Below are 22686 nucleotides of genomic sequence, written 5' to 3'. Positions count from 1 at the left end.
GTACTGCATCTCATCACTGCAATTTCTCAGAATACGGATAAGCTCCCCATATGGGATCACCTGCTTAGTACATGAGGATGCGCTCTTTGGAAATGTAACATACTGTTAACTGCTGTCTCCTTTCTGAGCAGTGTGCTATGCAGGCTGTTATTGTGCACATACAGTAACAAATCTTGGAATTGAATGTTGGATTTGGACTTCAACATTGTGAATCTCACGGTTAGTGTTAAGGTAAGAGAAGTAAGATTTGAAGGCAGCCTCAGTCCCTACCCAAATGACATCTATGCAACGCCACGCAAAATAAATAATGTCAGTCCATGTTGCAGCAGATGGGGCCCAAGCATATACATGTCCCACCGCCCCTTTAACAAATTGGCGTAGAAAGGGGCAACTTTTAACCCCATTGCGGTCCCTCAGATTTGCTGAAACCAGGTGTATCCTATCTAGTATCATCTTGTTGTGTTTGAAGGTGTGCAGTTCCTGGCTGGGCATGGGGGGACATGGAGGTCTTTCTTTGTGATGCCCTCACACACCCCAAAGGATCTCATGCTTCGTCATTGGGCAATTGCTCCTCGTCAGGCCAGCGCTGCAATGCCTGACGGGCTCACATAAACAGGGCTCTTTATCTGAGATCTTTTTGAAGAAGCCGTTAGGTGCATGCGGGTGTGGGGGCTGGGTGGTGCACAGGAAAGTGAAAATAAAAATAGGTCAGGACTCTAGCAGTCCTATTTAGATCAAGTTTAATCATTTAGGTAGCTTGAGCCTGGTTAGTCTGCACCCTTACTGGTTGGAAGAAGACATAACAATTGGTACCTTATAAATAAAGAGGATTATTTTTATGATTTAACAAAAAAAACCTTGAGTTACTCTTTGTACTATTAATATTCCTCCTGTGCTCCAGACAAACATTTTTAGTCATTGATGCCCTGGTCATTACTCCAACTGCACTCACGGGAAGAGACGGTGTAGTATGTTGTAGCATCTGCCAGACTTGGCTCTTTTTCACTTTGTGCAAACTATAATAAAACACTCCAACTCAGGGATGTGCGGTTAACTAGAACCAAGACAAGACATGACAGCTTTTGCTGCCAAAACTTCATTTAGTTTTACTGGTCAGCAGGTAAAATCAAGTCCTCCACACCTTAGAAAATCAGGTACAAGGATACCACGCCACCTGATTCAAATCAGGCCCCTTATGGGGCAGTAGTTACTGATATAGGGTATTCTACTGTGATGTGATGGCACCATTACATTTTAGCACATGAGCTTACCTTTCACATAAACAGTAAGTGTGACTGTGGAGTCTCTGGAAATCAGCTTCCCCCACTGAATCATTTTAGTTGCCCTTTGCATGGGTACCTAGCAGATGATCTTTTGGCCGTTCACCTCCTCTCCAGCCCTAATAATTCCTTTAAATGATGGGAATATACTATTCTGTCTTTTGTCTCTGACATTGTATTACAAATAGATGCACAGCAGATGATGAGACGGACAGATCATAAACACATACACAAACAGCAAGGTCAACTCAAGTAACTTTTTATTTGGGCATAACAAAGGATACATACAAATTTAATGGCAACTGAATGTTTATTGTACAGAAAATAGGTGGTATTTCTTGAGATTATTGGGGGTGAATATACACCACACCTGTGTAGAGTTTTCTAAGAATAGGGTGAGGTGCTATTGGGCCACCTCACCTTCAAACGCGAAGCAATTGTTCCACCATAATGGACTCGTACACTGGCAAGTATGGTCTGATACAAATGAGCTGCACAGTGAGATAATCATTTAAAATTTGTGTAACCAAGAGAATCTACCAGTCAGTTCTCCTTAGCATCTTCAGACTTTGGTCATCATCTTATGGACCATGACCTTCACTCTCTGAGCTGCGAACTGGGCCAGTTGTGGGCAGTATCCATTTCCGCTATGTTTATTAGCTTAGTCCATATAAGCTTTTGCATCTTCATACAGATTTACGTTTTAGCTAGTGTGCTACATTTAGCACCTACTCAATGTCTTTTAAACCATCATGCTTTTGTATTCCCAGGTAAACAACATCATTTCTTTTCCTCTGGTCCAAAAATCTACACATATGTTTATGGTGTACAGTGAGGATGATTGAAAACTGATGGGAATATCTATGGAACTAACTTATTTAATTGTTAAGTGGTCCCTTATGCCTTCACAGGATAGGTCATGCCTGTACAGCAAAATCATGAGTGCGTCCTTCGAGGACTATCCCAGATGTACTTGCACTTCAAACTCCCAACTGGTACCTTGATGATCTTTAAAATACTTCCTCCTAATGGGTTCACCCATAACAACTCTCAGATTGACAAGCTGATAATCACAGGTCAGTTGCACAAGCATGTAGATTCTCTTATTTATCACAAATGGTTATTGCAACTGATGTAGCTCCACACCATTAATTGCAGCTTAATAGACTTTTCATTTTCTACGGAAAGTTCGCAAAATATGGCTTTGCTCTTACCTCAGTCACTATTACTTTCAAAGAGGCCAACTCATTGGCATCGCTAAGTATCTGGAGGACTACATTTGTGTTGATCCATATTGTGAATGTTTTTTCTTTGTTTTATGGCACAGAAGGCAAAACAATGTGTACACTACGGAAATCAATTGATGGTAAACATTGGAGGGCTGAGAGTGAGGCGATCAATTATAGAATATTTCCCCTATCAAGGGTATTGTGGTTGCCTTTAGATTGGTACCATGGTGTGAAAGAAAGTATCAACTCCTCTCTGTTTATTTCTTGGTGCTTTAGAGGCATTTTGAGGTTGCACTTGCACCTTCTTCTAATAAGTTCAGATTTGGAAGCAAACAGAAAATCCATATAAAGTGCAGCTGCACTATGAAACTCTGTTGTAGATTTATACTGAGTAATGAATTTGAGATTTACAGAACTAGCATCTTGAGCTGCAGTAATTTTATTGTTGACTTTGGAGAGGGCAATGGCTTCTCATGAGTGAAATGTAATCCTTGTACTTCCTCAAATTTCTGCACCATACACATTTGTTGCAAGGGCTTTTATTTAATTAGCCCCTTCGATGCTCATGACGGAACGGTTCCGTCATGAGCGTCGGTTGAGCTGTGCTCATGACGGAACCGTTTCGTCATGAGCCCGTTGGCTCATTAGAACCTTCAGCACAGCGCGAAAATTCGTGCCGCGCTGAAGGTGTTAGAGGTGATAGCAGGCCCATTTAATGTATTGCCACATTTATTGGAGAATATTGATGCTGCATTACTTTGCTCTTTACTATTTGATAGTCCCAATTTAATTAAGCATCGATATGTATACCAAGATAATCAAACAATTATTCTCTTTCGAGTGGTCTACCATAGATTTTAAAGTAAGATATAATATTTTAATTTGGTTTGATGATCATGAACTTTGTGTTTACCATATTGATGGTAAGCATCCTGTTGCTGAGAAGGTCCCAAATCCTGTTAAGAAGTGATGCATTGAACTTTCTGTACATGCATGTATCACTGCATCGTCTGTGAATAGGAAGATTGGTATGTGTTCATCATTTAATTTCAGCACATCAAAAATGTTCCTATGTCGCTTATGTAAAGGTCAAATAATGCCAAAGATAATAAAACAGCCCTGTCTTACTCCAGTATTTGTTTCAAAATCCTTAGTGCATTCTTCCTAGGTTCAGTATTTTATCCTTGCTTTATTGCTACAAGATTGAGTAGGGTTCTCAGGAGCTCTCTAGGTCGATCTTGCTTTTCTAAGATGCTCCACAATACAGATCTATCAACACAGTAAAAAGCCATTTTCTGGTATATGATGACCCTATATAACGTAGGTTTTGTCAGAGCTACATGCTTGTAGATTATTAGTGACACCTCATTACTTGATCAGTCATGCTTTGTCCTTTGCAAAACCGTGGCTTAAGGTGTGATATCATCCATCCATGTCTCGAGTCAAGATAGTACAAGCTTTCAAAATACTTTTTCAACACCATCCAAAGGTGAGATGGGACAGTAGATGGCTGGGTTGTCTCATAGCCCTTTCATATGAATGTGAACTAATATGGATGATTTTCATGAGATTTTGACCACCTCATGACCCCTGAAAAAACTGAGCTGAAGACTGTCCTGGTCATTCTGGAATTTATCAATGGGGACCCAGTCTGGGCCCAGGTCTTTTTGACTTTGAATATTAAAGTGCATGATCCAGCTTCCAGTGCTTATGTTTAGTTGCCAGGCCCTCACTTGCCCTTCTTGCAAATTGTCAAAACAGCTTAGAATTATTTCGATCAATTGCAGCTTTGCAGGACTTTCTAAGCCTTTTGGTGTTAGTTACCATTTTTGATTTGTATGAGTTGCTTGTATGTCTTTTTAGCTTCTAGCCGACGTAATTGTCCTTTCTCACTAGTCGGCCTATTTTTTTGGGTGCTAGCTAGATCTCTTGCCTGTAAAACATTCCTTGTGATACCAATCAAAGAGTGAAATGTTTGATTTGCCTTTCCAGCAACCAGTCATTTTCTTCAGCACTGAGCCCTTATGTTCAAGAAGCAGCACAAATGTTTCTATTCTAACATTGTGTTCTTTGCAAGATGTTTTCCACACATCAAAGATGTATAAATTACATCCCATTTTGTATTTGAAAAACTGTTGATTGGTTTCCTTTGGGAAGTGGTACATAGCATGTTTTTCATATTTGTATTCATAGCCACTGTGCAGGAATATTATGTTTGCCTGATTGGTTGATCAGGTAGAGAAGACACATTAAAGTAATCAAGAGCTGCAATCAGTTGTAATCACTTTCTAATGTTTGCACTACCTCCATATCTATAAATAAGAGCCAAGCCTTCAGGTTCAATATGACTGGGGGCAAATGTAGGAAACCTAATTGCGATTGCAAATGCTGATATTCGCAGAATTTCGCATTTGCTATCGCAATTTGGGCAGTGTGCTAAAATTTATGATTCCTTATTTTGCGATTGCATTTAAGGAATTGCAAATTGCAATTCCTTAAATGCAATGTAGGAAGCACCCAAGTTGTGCAAATTTTGGCTTAAGGAATCGCAAAAATGAATATGCTACTTACCAGTATGCATCTGTTCTTGGCATGTAGGGCTGCTGACATTCATATCTATAGCATAGATCGCCGCCTAGTGTTGGGTCCGGATGATTGCACATTGTTGTCCTGGAAGAGTCTTCGAAGTATCACGAGATAGGTGGCTCCTCCCCTGGACTACAGTGCGCATGGGCATCGACTCCATCCCCAGATTGTTTTTAGCCATTGTGGCGAAGATGGAGTGTAACAGTGTGTGCGATGGCCATGCTAAGAGTAAGTGTAAGTGCTGCAGCTGCTACAGGCGCCGGGGAGGAGGGCGGGTGACATGAATGTCAGCAGCCCTACATGCCAAGAACATATGCATACTGGTAAGTAGCATATTCAGTTCGAGGCATGTGGGCTGCTGAATTCATATCTATAGCATAGAATATATAGCAGTCCCTCCATTATAGGCGGCCGCCTGTGCCAGCTGCAGATGTCTGAAAAAGTGTCTTTAGAACAGCCTGCCCTACAGCAGCTTGCTGCTTGGAGTGCACATCTACACAGTAGTGTTTAGTAAATGTGTGTGGGGTAGACCATGTGGCTGCTCTACAAATGTCTTCCAAAGGGATATTACCAAGGAAAGCCATGGAGGCCCCCAATTGCGGGTGGAGTGGGCTCTGGGGGGGGACCGTTAAAGTGCGCTTAGCCTTGTGATAGCAGATCTGAATACACTTAACGATCCACCTGGCTATACCTGCTTTGGAAATGGGGTTGCCTTTGTGCTGTGCTAAAAAGGCAACAAAGAGTTGTTGTGTCTTCCTAAAATCCTTTGTCCTATCGATGTAGTACATCAAAGCTCGTTTGAGATCAAGAGTGTGGAGCATTCTTTCCGCTACTGTCTCTGGGTTTTGAAAGAACGCGGGCAGCTCAATGGTCTGATTGACATGGAACTGCGAAACCACTTCAGGAAGAAATTTAGGGTTAGTGCGCAGCACCACCCTGTTGGAGTGAATTTGTATGAATGGCTCTTGTACAGTGAGCGCCTGTAGCTCACTAACACGTCGCAGAGACGTAATGGCAATGAGAAACGCCACTTTCCATGTTAAGAACTGAATCTCACAGGAATGTAGAGGCTCAAAAGGCGGGCCCATCAACCTGGTGAGGACCACATTGAGGTTCCATACAGGAGCTGGTGGGGTCCTGGGAGGGATGACCCGTTTAAGTCCTTCTAGGAAGGCTTTAATGGCAGGCACTCTGAAAACGGAGAGATGCTGCCTGTTTTGGAGATAAGCCGCTATGGCGGATAAGTGTATCCGAATGGAAGCATATGCTAGATTGCATTTGTAAAGATGTAACAAATAACAGATGATGTTGGGAATGGATGCATCTAGCGGGTTGATGTTGTGGTCAGTACAGTAAATCACAAACCGCTTCCATTTCGCTACATAGCAGGCCCTGGTGGTGGGCTTTCGTGCCTCCCGTATGATATCCATGCATTCAGGAGGCAAGTCAAGGTAGCCAAACTCTAAGACTTCAGGAGCCAGATCGCCAGGTTGAGCTGTTGCGGGTCTGGATGCTGAATGTCGCCACGGCTCTGCGTCAAAAGCCTGGGTGTGAGGTGCAGCCTTTGATGCGGTACCACGGAGAGTTCTAGAAACGTGGTGTACCATGGTTGGCGTGCCCACGTTGGAGCAACCAGGATGAGTGTCATCGAGTGTTGCTTTAGCTTTCGTGCCACCAGCGGTATGAGAGGTGCTGGGGAAAAAGCGTACGCAAATCTGCCTGAACAGTCCATCCATATCGCATTGCCCTGCGACTGTGGGTGAGGGAACCTGGCGGCAAAGCTTTGGCATTTTGGGTTTTCCCTTGTGGCAAACAGGTCTATCTCTGGATGACCCCACTGCTGGAAGTACGGGCGGAGTACTGATGGATGTATCTCCCACTCGTGCATCTGGTGGCTGTACCTGCTGAGCAGATCCACCATCTGATTGTCCTTGCCCGGGAGGTGTTCCGCCATGAGGAAGATGTTCCTCTGAATGGCCCACTTCCACATGCTCTGAGTAAGCATGGGCGGATCTAGCGGATCTCGCGTACGCGAATTTGCGTATTTACGGATTCGCAATCCGCAAAATCCGCGAACTCTCGCGGATTTTTGTGTTTTTTGTGTTCGCGAGCGTTCGCGAGGATTTGTGGACCAGTTCGCAATTGCGAACTTACTTGTCGGCTCGCAACGGCCGCGACTATGTTGTTTCTACGTCTGGTTTATCATCACAGGTTCACAGCACCCTCTGTTTCACCACTGCCACCCTCTGGTACATCCTCACTGCCACCCATTAGGTTTGTTTATCACTGTAGATTATGGGGGTGAAAAAAAGCAAGGACACCTGCCCTGCTTCAACTGCCATGAATTAATTTGGGGTTGATTAATGTGTCAGTGATTTTGAAACTTCCAGTCTGGCTGGCACCTGCTTCCTTCCTTATCTGTAATTTGCTTTCTGTTGCAGTGAAAGCAAGCACACCTGCCCTTCTTCAACTGCCATGAATAAATTTGGGGTTGATTAATGTGTCAGTAATTTTGAAACTTCCAGTCTGGCTGGCACCTGCTTCCTTCCTTATCTGTAATTTGCTTTCTGTTGTAGTGCAATTTTTTTTCACATGACCTTTATGTTCTACTTGTAGCTATTCTATGAGCCTGCTGTTTGGGTCATAGCAGGGTCATAGAATAGTTGCAAATAGGCAACTGAACTCTGGAGGGGCCCCTCAGGAAGCACTAGAGTGAATGGTTACTAATGTTAAGTTTGAACTTTTGCACCTGCTGATTGCTTTCAGTTTTGCAAAAATCGTTTTTCTGCAATTTCGCGCGATTTGCGGGGCGCGAATCCGTGCGAGATCGATTTCGGAAGCCGCAAATTCGTGCGAATACACTATTTTTTTTTTGCGGCATGTATGTTCGCCTGATTTTGTGCGTGTTCGCAAGGCGCTTGTAGCAATACGTTTGCGAAGTTACCCTAGCGGTCGTACACGGGCGCGGCCATCTTGTTTGCGTGACGTAATTCCGTTTCCGCCCGCTATGTGTAATCTCGCAAAGTGTGCGGCTCGCTAGTACAATTTCGCGCGTGATCGCGAGGAAAATCTCGCGCAAACTTACCCACGCGGTCGTCAACGGGCGCGGCCATCTTGTTTCTCATTCATTGCTATGGTTCTGGACATGCTTTTTGTATCCTCTCTGAATCTCTGCCATCCTTTGCTTGTTTGAAGTTTTTTTGAGCTATTTTACTTATTATCTATCCCTCTATTTTTCTAGCTCTATATTTTTGTGTTTTCTGCTACTTTTTGTTAATTTTAAACTACTTTATTTTTTTTTTGTTGTGTAAAATATATTTTTATTGCATTTGTTCAAAAGAAAGAGGGAAGGGAAGAAGGGGGAAAGGAAAAGAATAGGCGACAACTCCGCCACAAATCCCACACAGGGGAGTGTAGTATGCAATAAATGAAAAAGCTGGAAGCAAGCTACAATAGTACACGCTTCATCAGGGAATGTCAGACACAACGCTCGTGCCTTCTCAATCGTCCGCAGAAATACTGTCCAGCAGCAATAAAAGAAAGGTACATGAAGCCATAGAATTCCCCAGGCCCCAAGCTAAGCAGAGCCGCAACAATGAAGAATAACAAAACCCCAACTGGTTCTCCCCCCAACCCCCACCCTTCCCCGGTGGTGACGACACATCCACGCTCCCACCATATCTCGGAGGGAGGACACACAAACCAATCATACTTGAAACAAATGCAAGGCTCGTAGCGTGGGCGGGCATACCGCCGATGGTAGGCCAGATGACAAAAAGCGAACTAGTGGACCCCACCGAAAGTGGAAATTCTTAAAATCCCCCAGGAAGATGTCCGACATTCTTTCCATGCTCAGAAGGCCCCACAACCTCGAGTGCCACAATGATACAGCCGGTGCTTGCGGTTTTTTCCACGCCGCTGCCAGGGTGAGCTTAGCCGCCCCAAGGCACAGCCACTGGATACGCTTATCAGCCTTAGTCTGGTGTTCCAACACTGGGTCTCGAAGACCCAGCAGGACATGAGCCATCGAGTCCAAGATCGGGTACCCCAATATCTCCTTGATGTGGGAGAGTATTTCCGACCAGAAGGGGCGGATGATCGGGCAATCCCACCAAATATGTTGGAAGTCGCCCAGCAGGCCACACCCTCTCCAACATCGATCCGATGACGTAGGAAAGATGCGATGGAGCCTGGAGGGGTACAGGTACCAGTCATACATTGTTTTCAGGTGGGCTTCTCGAAGGCTCACAGAGTGGTTGAGCGCAGCCACATCTCTCCAGAGGTGTTTCCATTCCGTATCAGAAATGTCCCGCTCCAAAAGGCTCTCCCACCGCTCCATATATCGAGGGCGAGGGGCAACCACCGTGCGCAGGAGCAGGCTGTATAAAAACGAAATTGCCCCCCGCATCGTCGAGGTGCGAAGCAAGAAGGATTCAAAGAGAGAGAGTGGACGAGTAGCAGCCTCACGGACCCCCTCCGAGGTCGCCCAATGAAGGAGCTGGGCATGACGGTAGCGCTTTGTAGGTAAAAGACCATAATCACGCATACAATTGTGGAAGGTGAGGGGCACGTTCCCATGAAACAAGTGCGTGAGTGCCCGGCATCCACCCTCACGCCACTGGCGGTAGGGACCCTCCTGAGCGGCCGGCGGGAAGGCCGGATTAAAGTGGATGGGAGTGAAGGGAGAGGGGAAGGTGGTCCATCGTTCGTCACCAGTGAGCGTATCCCACACCTTTAGAACCGTGCTAGTGGGAGTGCTGATGTAAGCATTCTTTGGCCGATCCACTTTAGGCTTCCAGGCCAGGTCCCAGATCGACCTACCCGCCACCGACCGGTCCATATGTAGCCAGTGCTTCTCCGAAAGCTGTTGGGTCCACTCCACTATTACCCGTAACTGTGCGGCCTTGTAATACAGCAGCATGTCCGGGAGCCCGACTCCCCCCTCCTCCCTCGGCCGACGGAGTGTCGTAAAGGGTATCCGAGCCCGGCCCCCCTGCCAAACAAACTTCAGCATCATCGTTTTCAGGCGGCGGAAGAAGTCCGCGTCTAAAGGGATGGGCAGGGCCTGAAAAAGGTAAATGAACTTGGGGAGGAGGACCATTTTAAGCGCATGTATCCGGCCGAGCCACGAAAGGTATTTCGGCTTCCACCGGTCAAGGTCATTGCGCACCGAGGCCAACAGGGGGGGGAAGTTCGCCCCAAAGAGGGAGCCCACCGTCGGCGTGAGGTGTACCCCCAGGTACAGCAAGGACGAGGGGGTCCAAGACAGGGTCGTCAGCCCGTGTAGCCGATCCACCTCCGCTGACGGGAGGGTCAAATTCAGGACCTTCGACTTGTCAAAATTGACTCGGAATCCCGCCACTGCTTCGAACCGGGATAGCTCCTCGTGGACAGATGGTAGGGATCGAGCGGGGTCACCTAAAGACAGCAGGACATCGTCTGCAAAGAGAGATATTTTATGTTGCTCCCCCGTGAAGGGTATGCCCTTGATGTGGTCATTCTCCCGGATCGCTAGCGCCAGAGGCTCAATACTCAAGGCAAAGAGAAGGGGGGAGAGAGGGCACCCCTGTCTCGTACCTCTGGAATGGGGGAACGCAGCTGACCGGTGTCCATTAACCAACACCCTCGAGGTCGGTCGATGGAAATTTGCCTGAAGCATCGTTAGGAATTGGGGTGAGAATCCAAAAGCAGTCAGGGTGCGGAACAGAAAGTCCCAATCGACCCGGTCAAAGGCCTTTTCCGCATCCAGACCCACCAACACAGCAGGAATCCGGAACCTAGAGGCCTTCTCAATCAGGTGAATCACTCTCCGTAAATTGTCATGAGTCTGCCGCCCTTTAATGAAGCCTGACTGGTCCGGGTGTATAATGGCCGGCATCAAATCTTGCAACCGGCGGGCGACGAGAGAGGAGTACAGTTTGGCATCCACATTCAATAAGGCTATAGGGCGGTACGAAGTACAGCTGGAGGGATCCTTCCCCTGTTTGGGGATCACAGATATCAGGGCCTCAGCCATAGTGCCCGTGGTCTCCCCGGCTGTTGCCATGCTATTAAAAAGGGAAACTAGGCAATCTACAAGTTCCGAGGCAAACGATTGATAAAAATAAGCTGTATACCCATCAGGCCCAGGGGCTTTATTGGGTTTCAGGGCCTTGATCGCCACCAAGACCTCCTCCCTAGTAAAGGGGGCAGTCAGTTGGTCATTACTAACGGCAGAGACCTGCGGGAGGGGGAGGCCAGACAAAAAGGCGTCTTGCTCCTCCGTATCTAGAGAATCACCTTTATAAAGTGTCTCGTAGAACCGTCCAAAAATATCCGCCTTGTCCTCATCCCGATGATGCATCGTGCCTCCTGAATCCCGGATCCCCCCTATATATTCCCTCTCCCTCTTTTCTCGGAGCTGGCGTGCCAAATGGCGGCCCACTTTGTTCCCCTGAGCATACGACCCCCGGCGCAAACGCAGGAGGGTTAGTTCAGAGCGGTTGGTGTAATGTGCCTTCAACTTCCCCCTAATAGCCGACAGAGGGCGGAGTGTCATGCGAGAAGGGTTTAGTTTGTGGGCCCGCTCAAGTTTCTCAAGCTCAACCTCCAAGGCCTCCCGCTCTACCCTACGCAGGCGATTAAGAGCCGCGTTAAGCCCTATACAGGTGCCCCTCAGCGAGGCCTTACAAGCATCCCAGGTGTTAAAAACCGAGGTGTCCGAGCTCGGGTTAAGCGTTAAGAACTCCCTAATAGCTTTCCTAAGTTCCTTACAGGATGCATCATCACGCACCAGAGCTGCCGGAAAGTACCACTTCCGATACCCATCTCCCCTTCACTGACCACTGAAGCTGGAGTGTCAAGAGGCCATGATCTGAGACAGAGAGAGGAAAAATCGTAGAAGCTCGGACATCTCCCCTGAGGGCCTGACTCACAAAAACATAGTCAATGCGCGAGTAGGTGTGGTGCACATGAGAAAAAAACGTATAGTCCCTGGATTGTGTGTTCACTTCACGCCATCCATCTAGAAGGCCCAGCTCCTCCATCCTTCGTTTAGTGACAGTGGAAAAGACACCAGAGTCCGTCCTCTGGGCACGGGAGCTGTCCACAGCCTGATCCCACACCATATTAAAGTCCCCCATAACCACCAGGTGACCCTCGACGAAGGCCCCCACGGCATCCAACAGCCCCTGAAGAAAGTTATTCTGCTGGGCATTCGGCACATTCACTACTACAAACGTACACAGGCGCCCCTGAAGCATCCCTTTAACCATCAACCACCTGCCCTCCTTATCGCTGTTCACTCCCAGAGGCTGGAATTGAATGGAAGACCTGAATAAAAGAGCCACCCCTCTGTGCTTGGTAGAAGCGGAAGATCTGTATATGAGTGGAAACTGCGTATGTCGGAGCCGGAGCTCATCCCTACGGGCCAGGTGGGTCTCCTGGAGCCCCACCACGTCTAAGTGGTGATCCAAAAGATATTTCCACAACTTCAGGCGCTTCTGTGGCGAGTTAAGGCCCTTCACATTTCAAGTTCCCAAGCTAATAGGCATGTGAGTAGATCAGGTCCCCCCCTCTCCAGCAGCTATATCCAGCGGACCCCCCCCTCCCTGGAGTCCCCCTCTCCAGACAACTCCCAAGCCCGGGAAATCTCTCCCCTCCATCCAGCATCGGCTCCACCCGTACCACTCCCAACTCACGTTCTCAAACCAACAACCAGCCTCCGAGGCCCGACATAGAAGGACAGGCGCCCTCCACAACCAACAGTAGCAGGCCGGCATTCCAGTCCTCACACGCACAATCGACCACTCGTTGTCACCACCCCTCCTCCCCCCCAACCCCCCGCCCCCCCCACCCAACAGCACCCCATCCCTCCCCATCCCGCCCCCCCTCTGCCCCCCAATTCCCCAACAACCCAAAACACAAACAAAGCAAGCCCTAAAGTGGACAGACCTCGAAGATAGTCTCCCAAGGGGCGTAGGTGGAGACCCAAGAACGAGTCTCCCAGGGCCAAAGACCGGGGTGTCTTCTCGGAAAGTACATTCATAGCCCCGTTACCTGCAGGTGCGTGCCCCTCCGGCACCAAGGCATGTGGAGCGAAGATCAGGCCGCCCCAGAGCTCTGTTGTGAAGGCGGAAGCGTGGCGGAGGCAACAGAGGCCACTGCATTCCCCCGCTCTTGAAGACTAGTCGTGCGGTCAGGCCTCCTGCGATTCTCCGGGCCCACCCTGTGCCAGGACGAGGAACGGCGTCTTCTCCGTGGCGAGGGGCTCCGATGCTCGGGTGTCGGGGACTCATCCCCAATCCCCAACAGTTCCTTTGCTTCCCGGAGGGAACTAATCTGTGCCAGCCTATTCTGCCACCGGAAAATAATTCGGAAAGGGTGGCCCCAGGAGTAGGAGATATTGTGCTCTCGGAGGTAGGTAGTGACGGGACGGAACTCGCGCCTCTTCTGGAGCGTGGACGCAGCGAGGTCCTGGTACAGCTGAGGTCGATGATCTCTAAATTGCAGAGAGGGGAGATCACGCGCCTTCCTCAAAATCCGTTCCTTGACCTGGAAATCGTGGACACACACCAGGATATCAGGGGGGGACCTCCATCCGCCTGGGCAAGCCCACTCTATGGACCCGATCCATTCTGACCTCCTGCACGTCTTCCTCATCCAGAATCTGGAGGAAGAGAGCTTGCACAAATCTTCGGAGATCTCCCGCCTCTCCCTCCCAGGGGACCGCCCTGATGCGAATGTTATTTCGGCGGGAGCGGTTCTCCAGGTCCTCAGCATGGGCCTGCAAGTCTATATTCTGTTCCATCAGGCGGAGCACGTCCTGCTGCAGCAAGTGTACATCATTGGCTGTGCTGAGGTCGTGATCTTCCAGGGTGGCCACCCTTTCCCCGATGCCATCGACATCCCGCCGCACCTCGCGAAGATCCGACGTAAGCTGGGCGCGAAGCTCCGATATATCGTCTTTAATGGAGGAAAAGAGTTCCTTCATGAAGGCCTTAGTTGCCGGGGCCTCATCATCAGATCTCCCTGACGACGAACTCTGGCCCGGGGAGGCCGGAGGCTGAGAGCTCCTGGCAGTCCCCTCCTTCCCAGCCTTCACCTTACGGGGATTATTGGCCATCCCTTCTCCAGGTCCCTGCCCCTAGGAGTCAGAGGAGCGTCCCGCAGAGGAATGGAGTGCGGGCAAAGGAAACCACAGGCTCACCAGCTGCCTATCAATGCCCCAAGAATCAGAGGCAGTCGCAATGTCCAGCGCCCCAAGGGTGTCTACAGGGGGGAGACGGGAGGCGGCGCCAGGTGAGCCGGTCCACAGCAATGCAGGTCAGCTAGGCCCACTACCTCACCGGACAGTCAGTGACCCCGACTCATGGCACCCCGCTCTGATTCCAAGGCCGGTCGTCCTCCACAAGCTGCCCACCGGGTCTGCTTCCCTCCGGGGATTCGGCCGCCAGGTAGGCCCACCTCCAGTTGAACACTCCGCCAATCCGAGTTGCCACCGCGGGAATGTTGCGGGCGCTGGGCGAGCAGCTCAACCGTGGCTCTCCCTGGGCTGCATGCACGGTTGCTCCCCCCTCCAATCCGCTCCCGCCGGTGCACGTAGTTACCTGGTGTTAAGGAGGGCTGTCCCCCAGTCTGCAGGCGCCCGCAGCACCTCCTCACACGGGGGGGCAGGTCCGCCCTCGCTGCCGCAACAGATCGGCCCCAGGGACAGCGCCGACCGCCTCCCGGACCAGGACCAGGACTAGGCCGCGATCCCCGGCCTCGAGTAGTCCGCCGGCCGCTCTTCACTTAGGCCGCCGCGGTCGCAAGCCCCGCCTCCTCCCGAGACTCCAAGTCCGGCGTCAGGCAGGCAGCCGCCCGCGACACAGGGGGTTGAGAGGCTTCCGCCAGGCAGCGCAGGCTCCCACTCCTTTCTCCGGCCGTCGAGCCGCACCGAGCCGTCTCCCGCCTCAGGAAAGGCCCCAGACCGGAGCGCCGTGCAGGCCCCGGGTATCAGGCAGCACCGTCGTCTCAGGATCGCGGCTCCCGGGACCGGGGATCTCGAAAGTCGCCCCAACGCTGGTCCCCGCTTTGGAGGAGTTAAGGAGCAGTTTTCCGCCCAGAGAGACTCCGGGAGCCGTCGCTAAGCAAGGCTATGCAGGGCCGGGCGCCGGAGGGGACACACAACACGTCCTACTCCGCCGCCATCTTGGCCACGCCCCCTAAACTACTTTTTTAAACTCTTTTCTTTTCTTCTTCCCTATTCTATTTCTTCTTTATTATTTAACTTCATTTCTGCCCAGACCATGGTAAAGGGAGCCGGGAAGCATCCTGAGAAGGGGAAGGGTCCCGCACCCCGTGCCCGGCTCCCGTGCGGGCGTTTGAGGGGGGAGACAGTGACAGCCCGGGAGATTTTTAGTGCGGAGGAGGTGACCGCACTAATATTCCACGTCCAGCGCCGCCTCCCCAAGACCATCCTGGGAGGTGGCAAGATCGCAACCGGCTACGGCTTCCGGGAGCGCCGGAAGCGGTGGGAGAAGGTGTGCCGGGCCATGTTTAAACTCTCTGGGGTCCGGCGCACTTATAACCAGGCCCCCCACCGCTGGACAGATGTCATGGACCGGGAACGCGACTTGCTGGACGCGCTCGGCGTAGAGGTCCCCGGGCTTGGTGAGTAGTAGTAGCTATTTCTAGCTATTTTATCACTACTATGTTTTATCCGGCTCTGTTATTTGCAAATCTTTGTTCTTTACCATGAGCAATAATGCTGCCGATTACATTGTAGGTAAATTATATTTCAAAATCTTCTATGCATTTCAGGTGCACTGCTCTCCTTCTCAGTAGCCTTGCTACTATGCTTATTTCTTTTGTATTTTGTGTTCATTTCATTGGCCTGATAAATTATGTATGAATGTAGTGTAAAGAACTGCGTAATGCTAGACACTAAGGGTCATATTTTCAATTACCGGCGCATCCCTGCAAAGTAGCAGGGATGCGGCAGTAATTGTGCGCCATGCCACCACCACCACCCATGGGCCCAAAACGTCACAGAAGCCTTAAGCATCTGTGCCGTAAAGGCGGCGCATTGCTGGAGTTGCGTGCCAACGATGGCGCAGCTCCAGCAATGCTCTGGGGTGCCCTATCTCCCCAATGCTGCATCAAGCCGTACGTCGGCTTCAAGCAGGTGCAGGGTTTCAGTCACGCATCATTGTCCTAAAAGTGACTGATTGACATCTTGTAGATTTCCCTCAGCCACTTTTAGGATTCGTTCCTGCGCAGGAACGCCCTCCCTTGCGCCGGAACGCCCCCTGATGGCCTCCTGACGGACTGCTGCCTGCCAGGCCTAGGCAAACCTTTTTAGTAGTCTGTTTAGTGAGTTACATAGGAACTTTCAAAGTCAACGGTCCGCAAATCAGGCAATACGAATAACGTAGTAGTATACCACATGAGATTGGTCAATATATCCCGTGGAATAGTTGTCTATCTATTTGCTATTTCGCCAAAATATTTTGTTATTGTTCTTTTGAAATAATTGATTTGGTTGACAAATATAATCCATGTTTTCTGGTCTTTCTTTCTTTCATGTTGTACATTAGCTTCCCCCAGGGGCAAGAGGACACAGGAGGAGGAGGAGGGTGCTGTTCAGGAAGATGCAGGCCAGGATCGGGCAGGCGAGGGCTCTTTTGCTGGCCCCAGTAAGTTTTAATTTTAATATAGAGTACCTATTTTTTCCTAGCGTTCCTCATTCGATTTTTTCTAAATCGTCTTTGATCTTCTTGTAGACTGGATCTAAAATCTTATCCTGCCTCGACTATGACTCCCTGTGGTATTACTAGATTATTCTTATTAGTCTGTCTGTGTAGCTAACTAAGATTGCCCATTTGGCAATTCCATTGGACTCCCATTCTAGTCAGCAATAGCTCTATGCACTGAGTGCAGTCCTCTGGGATTGTCCATAATGTATTTTCAAGTCTTCTAAATGTTTATGCTTTGACAATTGCCAACAATAAAAAGGTGAATGACCACCAAGAAAGAATAACATACTACTTTACTTTTGGTTTGGATAGGAGGACAATCCATTCTACTACTGTTGCAGGGACAAATCTGCACAAACCGAACTATGAACACTAAATAGTGCATTGTTTATCAATTAAAATAGGCGCAGGTAGACTTTCTTTCCACATACCTCAGTGATATCAGACTTTGAAGAACCCCCAATCTCCTTACTGACTAGATAGTGTGGCAGAGTCATTTAGCTCCCAAAGTCACCGATGATTGATCCCCAATGATGATTAGATTATCCAACGCAGGACAAGAATACGGAGTCAGAGTCAAGAAGTGTCAGAGGCACTCATGCTTGCAAAAATTCCAAAACCTTTAGCTCATCCACTGTAGTCTGGGGGACCAAAAACCACAGAGTCTATTTAAGTTTAAAAGCTTTATTAAAAGTAAACACATTTATGAAAATCAACTTTGTCATAAAAGTAAACGTTTACCTGAAAATGGAAAAGTGCTTAGTGCTAACGATTAATTGGACACATTTCTTGTGGTCGAGCTGAGCTCTCACCTGGTTTGAACTTGAGCTTGACCCTGATCGTGTTCTTAGAAGTCAAGCTTCTGTTAGGAGAAAAAGTGGTGTGTGTTAAAAATAAAAAGCAACTAAAGCAAGCATTCATCAGTTGTGCCAAAAAGTGCAGCAAGACAACAGCCTTCCCTGGAAAAAGGGACATTTTTACTTTAGAGTAGACAGTTACGAATTATTACATTGTCTTTCGTTTTTTTAACATTCAAATATTATATACTAGTGAGTGGTGTATTCTAACATTCTTAAATGTACTTTGTAGGTGTAACATCTGGTGGCGGGGCCAGCGCGGAGGTGGTGGTGTTGGACGAGGACTCTGGGGAGGATGCGGTGCAAGTGCCAGACGTTCCTGTGAGGGTTCACACGGTGGTGGCGGGAAGAGGTAAGCTATATATTCCTTACCTATTGAGATTGAAGACTGCATAGTGTGCTTTCTGCACGGGTGTATTATAAATCAACCAGGTAGTAGCCTCCTCTAAATGTACTTCGACTTAGCTGTGAAGTTTTTGGTTAGAAGAATCCCAATAAGATCTTAGATGAACTGGATGGAAGTGATGAACGAAAAGCGAAAGAAGGGTGTAAGTAAGTGTGGAAGGACGAGAAATGTTATGATGGCTGACAAAGAAGAATGATATGTGTTTGCTTGGTCCCCGAGGTGGCTGGGAAGGAAAGAATATGGTATGGTGCATGGCTGGGTCAATGATGAAGCAAGGATGGGTGGAAGGAGAACAGCCTGGGTGGGTGAAACAGATACTGTATGTGTGCATATACTTTGAACGGATGGATGCCTGGAGCATGGTATTATCTGACTCTTAGATAGCATATGTGTATCTAGAGAGAGTAGATGGTCACTGGATGAACTAAGTGTTACCTTGAAGAGCATGTAACAACGCACCCGCACGTCCGTTCCAGTGTAGAGAAGGCAAGGAAAAGAAGTTGTAAATTTTTCCAAAAACTACCATGAGTAGTAGCAGTAGTTTGTATTGCAACTGCAAGCACAGCATATATCCGGTTATTACGGTGGACACTCCGTACCTCTCTTAATAACTTTAGTTTAGTAGTAGTACGTCATTCATGTGTGGGTGTATCACTGTTCACTCAATAATAAGCAAAGCACCTAGAGTCATCCCATATGTCATCAAATACATCCCATGTGAAGTGATAGATAATCAAATTATTTAGCTTCTTCATTTTCCTTTTCTAGTACTCATTTGCACTGTAGGGTGAAAGCTAAATTAATTAAGCAGTAGCCCTTGTAACAGAGTATTCTCAGTGCCACCCGTAATAGAAAAGTAAGAGCTTCACCACCTGCATGTACTGGACCGGTACAGTAACGCAAGTCTGTCTCACTCATCATGGTGTGCGTCTGTTTTTCTCGGGTGCAAGTTCACTGCGCTGGCATTATGCCGGCTTGCATAAGATAACGTATCAATTTTCCTAAACAAGAGAGAAGAAGAAGAATAAGACTGGTGTACTGTCATAGTCGACTGTAATGGAAGTCCATAGTGGTCGTAGAATTTGTTCCTTAAACTCCCACTAATGTTAGAGCAAGGATGAAGAAGTGGGAGGTTAGATAGATACTGTCCTCAATAGTTATGTACTGTGCTTTCAATTTGCTACTTGTACTGTGACAACTTTCTGCTCAATCACTTTGTGTTATTAATGTTAAGGAGCATTGGTTACAGACTATGTCTTTCTTTCTTCATATAGTTGCTCCTTCCAAATCAAATCGACCATCACGGAGGGAGCAGGCTCGAATGGCCCGGCAACGGAGGCTGGATGCCACTATCGCCGAATATCGGCGGCTGGTGGCCCTGGAGGAGGAGGACACGCAGTCAACCGGTGGAACCACAACATCCTCCACTGGGACAGCTGCATCCTCCTCCGTGCCCCCACGGGCTGCCAGCCAGCGCAGTGCTCCAGCGGTACGGAGCCGGGCTACCAAAGCCAACCGCCACCGCCAAGCAGCAAAGACACCAGCTGCCCCCCACAGGAGTTGCAAGGCACGCCAGCGCCGCTTATCCCTAGGAGTGTCCTACCTGGAGCAGGAGGTCCTTAGCTACAAGAACTTGGTGGAGGGCCTCCGCTTCGACCATGCCACCCTCCGCAAGGAGTATGATGCCCTGGCCGCTAAATTCAACAGCACCCTCCCGTAGTGTAGTGTCCCTTGCCCTTTTTTAGAGACTTTTGGGGGGTGGGATTTGGGAGTTGGGTTCTTTTTGGGACTTTTGAAAGACAATCGTTGGGGTTAGGGAGGGTCTTGAGGGAGATTATTTTGTTAGGGCTACATAAATATACTTTTTTAAACTTTATCTGACCATACCTGTTTTTTACTGCTTTTGAGTCTGGTGGGTGGGGGTTTAACAGTAAGTTTGTTTTCCTGAAGAGTCCTAGGACTTTAGTAGTACTACCGTCAATCTCTCGTCTAGTCCTAATACTCCATTATACTACCTCCCACCAAACGCTTATCTTACCTGGAATTTGTGTTTGAAAGTAGGGCTAGGCCCAGGGCTGGCTCCACGGGAAATGGGGATTAAGGTTGGCAATCCTGGGCGGATGAAATGTCCTCATTGCGGTGGTACTAGTGGTGTGACACAGTGGCAGTTGCATGCCTATGGAAAAAAAGAAAATGAAACCTGGTTTGTCCTTACTGTAGCATTACAACGGTTACGGTACGATAGAGAATATAGCAGGTGACAGTACACTAGAACAGTGCCACAATGTAGCCTAACAAATGGTAAAGTATTGCAAGTATAACTAGTACTTGCGTTGAATTTATTTGACATTGGCTCCTACTACTACAAGAAATAGTACTGAAGCTGAGTAAGTCTAGAATATATCCTCGGATTCCTTCACCAGCCTGTTGCTATGACCTTATCCTCCCCAGCAAGTGTGTGGAATTATTGATGTCATTTAGTCACACATCAAGCAAAACCACACAGCCCGGGGGAAGAGGGTTAGGGTTTGGAAAATGGATGGGAATGGGGGTTTCTTTTTGGGTAGGTTTTGTTGAGAGACGAAAAAAAAAGCACAGCATGGACAAACAATAATTGAAGATAAAGAAATCTTTGGGTACAAAGCTAACCACAAATCTTTTAAGTGACATAAAGGAAGTGCATGCCCTACTGCATGCATTGTTACTGAAAAGTAAGTAGTACTAGAATGCGACAGTACAGGGCTGCAGCGTTTTCACTAGCCTATCTCTGCACTCAGAGAAACACTTCTTACATTACATTAGGTTTAAAAATTAGCCGAAGTAAAACCTATAGAATGGCTGTAGGGATCAATTTAGAAGCAGAGAGAGATCCAAGAAATGCAGTCACACTCATAGAAGAAAACAATGGATACTGTATCTGTATGTTGTTTTGGAGTTGTCCTGTTGAATTTGGTAAGTAAGTTGCATGCAGCAAACAATTTCTCTTATTAGCGGCACTCCTCCATTCCAGCTGACGCTTCGTCCATCAATGTTGGTGACCACTGACAGAAGACACCCTGTCCACTGCCTGCCTGGCGGATGTTGAATTGCGGCTCGTTAATGTGAAGCCTGACTCCATCTTTTCCCCCCATTGCACAGACTGAAACCCGGCCTGTAATTATTGAACAGAAAACAGTAAGTGCTATTACAATACCACTGATAAATAAATATAAGGTATGTACGCTGTGTTGTCCAATTAGTCACACTTTGATTTTCGTAATAGACAGTACAATATTTTGGAAAGTGCGTAGTCTGTCTGAGTCACCTTTTGAAGGATAAATAAGTATGGCCAAATTAATTTAGCGGATCTTTCCCCTCAAGCTAGGTGTACTGTAAACTGTGTTTTAGAACAAAATTAGACCTTCCCAGGAATGCCCCAAGACCCGCCAACCCACCCGCAAAAAAGCACGACAACACCCCCAAACAGCCAAAAAGCAAAATCTCATACTTACAATATCTCTCGGCCTTCGGTCCAAACGCGCTGTGCAGCTAGGTCATCATAATCATAACTCCTGTTTTCCACCACAGATTTCCTGAAAAGCAAATTCAATCAAGATTAGACTGTCGCAGCAGTGCTACGACAGAGACCCCGAAACCCACCCACAAACACCAGGAAGCCCCCCAAACAGGCCCCCGAAAACGCTACATTGAGCAAGATGTCAGAAATAGCAAAAAAAAATTCTGCATGGATTTTGTCCAAACCACATCTATCCGGTATTAGACCTTCCCAGGAATGCCCCAAGACCCGCCAACCCACCCGCAAAAAAGCACGACAACGACAACACCCCCAAACTGCCAAAAAGCAAAATCTCATACTTACAATATCGCTCGGCCTTCGGTCCAAACGCGCTGTGCAGCTAGGTCATCATCATAACTCCTGTTTTCCACCACGGATTTCCTGAAAAGCAAATGCAATCAAGATTAGACTGTCGCAGCAGTGCTCCAACAGAGACCCCGAAACCCACCCACAAACACCAGGAAGCCCCCCATACAGGCCCCCGAAAACGCTACATTGAGCAAGATGTCAGAAATAGCAAAAAAAAATTCTGCATGGATTTTGTCCAAACCACTTCTATCCGGTATTAGACCTTCCCAGGAATGCCCCAAGACCCGCCAACCCACCCGCACAAAAGCACGACAACGACAACACCCCCAAACAGCCAAAAAGCAAAATCTCATACTTACAATATTGCTCGGCCTTCGGTCCAAACGCGCTGTGCAGCTAGGTCATCATCATAACTCCTGTTTTCCACCACGGATTTCCTGAAAAGCAAATGCAATCAAGATTAGACTGTCGCAGCAGTGCTCCCAGACCCCAAAACTCACCCACAAACACCCGGAACCCCGCCAAAGAGCACCTCAAAGGCAAGCAAGTCAGCAAAAACGGCAAGAAATTTCCGCCTCATATTTGGTCCAAACCACTTTAATCCGTTATTAGAGCTTCACAGCAATGGCCCCAGAGCCCTCAACTCACCCGCAAAAAAGTAGAACACCCCCACAAGTGCTGAGTCTTTCTTCATTGGCCGTAATCCAGCCCTCTGCTTTGAGGGAAATAGGAGTCTGGAGGAGGAG

The 22686-nt window shown here is 48.2% G+C and overlaps 1 protein-coding gene across 1 annotated transcript in view; it reads right to left on the bottom strand.

Annotated features, from left to right (window-relative positions):
* The window catches only part of LOC144754974 (uncharacterized), a 301793-nt gene that overhangs the window by 181141 nt on the left and 97966 nt on the right, over nucleotides 1–22686 (bottom strand). The gene's annotated exons all lie outside the window — the stretch shown is intronic.

The sequence above is a fragment of the Lissotriton helveticus genome, chromosome 1_1, assembly GCF_964261635.1.
Source record: "Lissotriton helveticus chromosome 1_1, aLisHel1.1, whole genome shotgun sequence".
In the NCBI taxonomy this organism is placed as follows: Eukaryota; Metazoa; Chordata; class Amphibia; order Caudata; family Salamandridae; genus Lissotriton; species Lissotriton helveticus.
This window is presented reverse-complemented; position numbering and strand designations above follow the sequence as displayed.